Source organism: Erythrolamprus reginae, unplaced genomic scaffold, assembly GCF_031021105.1.
Source record: "Erythrolamprus reginae isolate rEryReg1 unplaced genomic scaffold, rEryReg1.hap1 H_68, whole genome shotgun sequence".
NCBI lineage: Eukaryota > Metazoa > Chordata > Lepidosauria > Squamata > Dipsadidae > Erythrolamprus > Erythrolamprus reginae.
Window position 1 is genome coordinate 74001 of NW_027248526.1, and position 6000 is coordinate 80000.

General features: G+C 42.9%; 1 pseudogene; it reads right to left on the reverse strand.

Annotated features, from left to right (window-relative positions):
• The window catches only part of LOC139155818 (multidrug and toxin extrusion protein 1-like), a 42485-nt pseudogene that overhangs the window by 8315 nt on the left and 28170 nt on the right, over positions 1-6000 (reverse strand).

Genomic DNA, 6000 nt, shown 5'->3' on the forward strand with positions numbered 1-6000 from the left:
TGTGGGTTCAGTACAAAACCTTAAAATGTGACTGGGCTCCTTAACAAATAATGCTGTCTATCATTTGTCCTTTTTGTGGCTAATCAAATACAGTGTTCCCTCGATTTTCACGGGTTTGAACTTTGCGAAAAGTCTATACCATGGTTTTTAAAAAATATTAATTAAAAAATAATTTGTGGTTTTTCCCCCTATATCAGTTTTTCCTGCCCGATGACATCATATGTCATCGCTAAACTTTTGTCTGCCTTTAATAATTTTTTAAAAATAAACTTTAATAAATAAACATGGTGAGAAATAATCTAAATGGTTGCTAAGGAAATGGGAAATTGTAATTTAGGGGGTTAAAGTGTTAAGGGAAGGTTTGTGATACTGTTCATAGCCAAAAATAGTGTATTTACTTCCACATCTCTACTTTGCGGAAATTCAACTTTCGCGGGCGGTCTCGGAACGCATCCTCCGCGAAAATCGTGGGAACACTGTAGAGAGGAAAATTGTATCTCTTTGAGGAGAGGCCAGGCACCGTAACCCTAACCCTTCATGTGAGTGACAGTCAAGTTGGCCACCTTTATGCCAGTCACATGACCTTTAAGCCAGCCTTGGTCATATGATCTTCAAGCCACTCCCATCTGGACATATGGCCGGCAAGCCACACCCACAAAATAAGCCAGGCCCAAAGTGTGGTAGTAAAAATTTTTGCAGCCCTTCACTGGTCTGAGGGGTTCACTCCAAGAATGTCACACTTACTTCTCACTGGTGAAAATATACGCCAAGACGTTTTTCGAGGCGGCCAACACACTACACATCAGAACAACGAATCCCGCTGGAGGAAATAAAACAGGGAGAAAATAATTGAAACACAGAGAAAAGGGGGGAGGATCTGACGTAGAAGTGGAGCTCTTGCCTCGTTAGTCAGGAGGTTATGAGTTCGATCCTAGGTTAGAGGCAGATGTAGGGTCTCCCACTTGGGCCAGGGGTTGGACTAGATTTATTTATTTATTTATTGGATTTGTATGCTGCCCCTCTCCGTAGACTCGGGGTGGCTAACAACAATGATAAAAACAGCATGTAACAATCCAGTTAATAAAACAACTAAAAACCTTTATTATAAAAACCAAACATACACACAAACAAACTTGCCATGCATAACTTGTAATGGCCTAGGGGAAGGAATATCCTAACTCCCCTATGCCTGGCGGCATAAGTGAGCCTTGAGTAATTTGTGAAAGACAGGGAGAGTGGGGGCAGTTCTAATCTACGGGGGGAGCTGGTTCCAGAGGGCCGGGGCCGCCACAGAGAAGGCTCTTCCCCTGGGGCCCACCAAACGACATTGTTTAGTCGACAGGACCTGGAGAAAGCCAACTCTGTGGGACCTTATCGGTCGCTGGGATTCGTGCGGTAGCAGGCAGTTCCGGAGGTAATCTGGTCCAATGCCATGTAGGGCTTTAAAGGTCATGACCAACACTTTGAATTGTGACCGGAAACTGATTGACAGACAATGCAAGCTGTAGAGTGTTGAAGAAACGTGGGCGAATCTTGGAAGCCCCACGACGGCTCTCGCGGCTGCGTTCTGCACGATCTGAAGTTTCCGAACACTTTTCAAAGGTAGCCCCATGTAGAGAGCGTTGCAGTAATCGAACCTCGAGGTGATGAGGGCATGAGAGACTGTGAGCAATGACTCCCTGTCCAAATAGGGCCGCAACTGGTGCACCAGGCGAACCTGGGCAAATGCCCTCCTCGCCACAGCCGAAAGATGATGTTCCAATGTCAGCTGTGGATCAAGGAGGATGCCCAAGCTGCGAACCCTCTCTGAGGGGGTCAATGATTCTCCCCCCAGGGTAATGGACGGACAGATGGAATTGTCCTTGGGAGGCAAGACCCACAGCCACTCCGTCTTGTCTGGGTTGAGTTTGAGTTTGTTGACACCCATCCAGGCCCCAACAGCCTCCAGGCACCGGCACATCACTTCCACTGCTTCGTTGACTGACCTCCGAGGTCCCTTCCAGCGCTAGTCTGATTCTCAAAATACTGGTTTATGCATTCACATGGATTCTCTCCTTTCTATCAGCCCCAGAATGATACCTGTGCAAAATATGGCGACCACAGAAGTTTTCCGAGCTTCTTCTGCCTTCCCAGCTCCTAAGGCATTGCCGACTCGGACGCTGGTGGAGGCCCCGATCCCAAAGGGAATCTAAAAAGGGAGGAGGAGAGGAGACAGACCATGTGAGATGTTTGTTGGAGTCCCTGCCTTGGTAAAGTCCTACACCAGCTTGAGGTGTCCGCCAAGGCTGAAAAAGTCAAAATGTCACGAGATATACAGTGGTACCTCTACTTACGAACTTAATTCTTTCTGTGATCAGGTTCTTAAGTAGAAATGTTTGAAAGAAGAAGCAATTTTTCCCATAGGAATCAATGTAAAAGCAAATAATGCGTGCAATTGGGAAGGTGGAGGCCCTGTTTCCTCCCAGGAGATTCCTAGAGAGGCCCCACGGAGGCTTTTCCCCACCTTTTCCAGCCCCGTTTCCTCCCATGAGATTCCTAGAGAACCCCACAGAGGCTTCTCCCCACCATTTCCGGCCCTGTTTCCTCCCAGGAGATTCCTAGAGAGGCCCCACAGAGGCTTCTCCCTGCCTTTTCTGGCCTGTTTCCTCCCATGAGATTCCTGGAGAGGCCCCACAGAGGCTCCTCCCTGCCTTTTCCGGCCCTGTTTCCTCCCCGGAGATCCCTAGAGAGCCCCACAGAGGCTTCTCCCTGCCATTTCCGGCCCTGTTTCCTCCCAGGAGATTCCTTGAGAGACCCCCACGGAGGCTTCTCCCCACCTTTTCTGGCCCTGTTTCCTTCCAGGAGATTCCTAGAGAGCCCCACAGAGGCTTCTCCCTGCCATTTCCGGCCCTGTTTCCTCCCAGGAGATTCCTAGAGAGGCCCCACAGAGGCGTCTCCCCGCCTTTTCTGGCCCTGTTTCCTCCCAGGAAATCCCTAGAGAGGCCCAACGGAGGCTTCTCTCTGCCTTTTCTGGTTAGAGTTTCAGAGGCTCGGGTTTGTAAGTGGAAAATGGTTCTTGAGAAGAGACAAAATAAATCTTGAACCCCCGGTTGTTTTCTAGAAAAATTCATAAGTAGAGGCATTCTTAGATAGAGGTACCACTCTGTGTGTGTGTGTGTGTGTGTGTATGTATGTATGTATGTATGTATCTATCTATCTATCTATCTATCTATCTATCTATCTATCTATCTATCTTACATACACACAAATATATGTACATACACATACACAAGAAGAGTCCTTCGCTCCTCTGCTCGCAACAAAATACTGTACTTTATTCCGCCACACTTTAAATACTGGGATTAGACAATTTACAACTACGTCACTTCCGATCTGATCTAAATGCAGTTCACAAAATCATATACCAAAATGTCCTTCCTGTTAATGACTACTTCACCTTCAACTGCAACAACACAGGAGCATGTAATAGATTCAAACTCAATTTAAACCACTCCAAACTAGACTGCAGAAAGTATGACTTCAGCATATGATCAAGGCCTGAAATTCATTACCTGGCTCTGCGGTTTCTTCCCCCAACCCCAAAATCTTCAACCTTAGGTTGTCTACAGTTGACCTCTCCCCTTTTCTAAGAGGTTTGTAAGGGGCGTGCATAAGCACACTATTGTGCCTACCCTCCCTGACCTACTGTCCTATTGTCTTTTTTTAATCATACTTTCTATGTTATGTTTATATGTTTATATAAACTACTGTCCTGTACTTGATTGACAAATAAATAAATAAATAAATAAATAAATAAACAAATGAACTATAAGCAAACAAACAAACAATAGAAAATGAATGAATGAATAAATGAATGAATGAATGAATGAATAAATAAATGAATGAATGAATAAATAAATAAATGAATGAATGAATGAATAAATGAATGAATGAATAAATAAATAAATAAGTGAATAAATGAATGAATGAATGAATGAATAAATGAATGAATGAATGAATAAATAAATGAATGAATGAATGAATAAATGAATGAATAAATAAATAAATAAATAAATGAATAAATGAATGAATGAATGAATGAATGAATGAAATAATAAATAAATGACTGAATGACTGAATGAATGACTGACTGACTGACTGAATGAATGAATAAGTAAATAAATAATATGCTAAACCTTTCCGAAGACTTGGGGCGGCTTACAACATATAAAAATAATGAGATGATCCTAAGCCCAAATTTAAAATCAATTTAACTAATCTAAAAACACCTCAGATCCTTAAAACTCAAAAGTAACACTAAAAACCAATCAATATGACGAATGGGAAACGCTTACCATATAAGCTACGGTTGCAATTTCATAGATGACAGATTGCGCAGACAGATCCAGCACACTTAGGAGGCCTGAAATAAATTATAAGAAGAGAAATCACAGGAAAGGGGAAAATAAATATTCAGGGAAGTCGTGAGGGAAGAGATTTTAAAAAATTCAAGATGGCGGCTCAGCCACCATCTTGACTTTTTGGATCTCTTCCCTGAGGCTCCTGCAAAGATTATGGTAACCGTAACTGTACAACCACAATTGGGTCCAGAATTACTGATGCTGGGCAGGAAGGTCATTAAGTGAGCCTGGTTTCCCTCACGGCTTGTTGGGAAGGGCGCAAGTGGAAATGACATGACATAAAAACATAGAAGATTGACGGCAGAAAAAGACCTCCTGGTCCATCTAGTCTGCCCTTATACTATTTCCTGTATTTTATCTTAGGATGGATATATGTTTATCCCAGGCATGTTTAAATTCAGTTACTGTGGATTTATCTACCACGTCTGCTGGAAGTTTGTTCCAAGCATCTACTGCTCTTTCAGCCAAATAATATTTTCTCACGTTGCTTCTGATCTTTCCCCCAACTAACTTCAGATCCTGCCCCCTTGTTCTTGTGTTCACTTTCCTATTAAAAACACTTCCCTGCTGAACCTTATTTAATCCTTTCACATATTTAAATGTTTCCATCATGTCTCCCCTTTCCCTTCTGTCCTCCAGACCAGTGTTTCCCAGCCTTGGCAACTTGAAGATATCTGGACTTAAACTCCCAGAATTCCCCAGCCAGCATTTGCTGGCTGGGGAATTCTGGGAGTTGAAGTCCAGATATCTTCAAGTTGCCAAGATTGGGAAACACTGCTCCAGACTATGCGGATTGAGTTCATGAAGTTTTCCCAATAAGTTTTATGCTTAAGACCTTCCACCACTTTTGTAGCTCGTCTTTGGACCCGTTCAATTTTATCAATTGAACTATTGACTTATTGACCTTGGGAGGCTGCAATCCTTGTAAATGCAGATAGTCCTCGACTTACAACCGTTCAAAGTTACAACAGCACTGAAAAAAGTGACAATTTTTTCACATTTATGACCGTTGCGGCATCCCCGTGGGATTCAGATGCTTGGGAAAGCGACTCCCGTTTATGACATCTCCAAGGTCCCGGAGTCATGCTTTTGCGACCTACTGACAAGCAACAGGGAAGCCAGGTTCACTTAACATCCGTGTGACTAATTTAGGAACTGCGGAGATTCATTTAACAAATGGGGCAAGAAAGATCGTAAAAATGGGGCAAATATAATAACAATAATAATAATAATAATAATAATAATAATAATAATAATAATAATAATAATTTATTAGATTTGTATACCGCCCCTGTCCAAAGACTCGGGGCGGCTCACAACAATGATAAAAACAATATTATAGTAGCACAAATCTAATATTAAAAGAAATAACTAAAACCCTATCATATTAAAACCAAACAACACATACATACCAAACATAAATTATAAGGAGCCTGGGGGAACGATCTCTCAGATCCCCCATGCCTAGCGGTATAGGTGGGTCTTGTGTAGTTTACGAAAGACAAGGAGGGTGGGCACCGGCACATCACTTCCACTGCTTCGCTGACTGGACATGGGGTGGAGATGTACAACTGGGTATCATTCGCATATTGATGATACC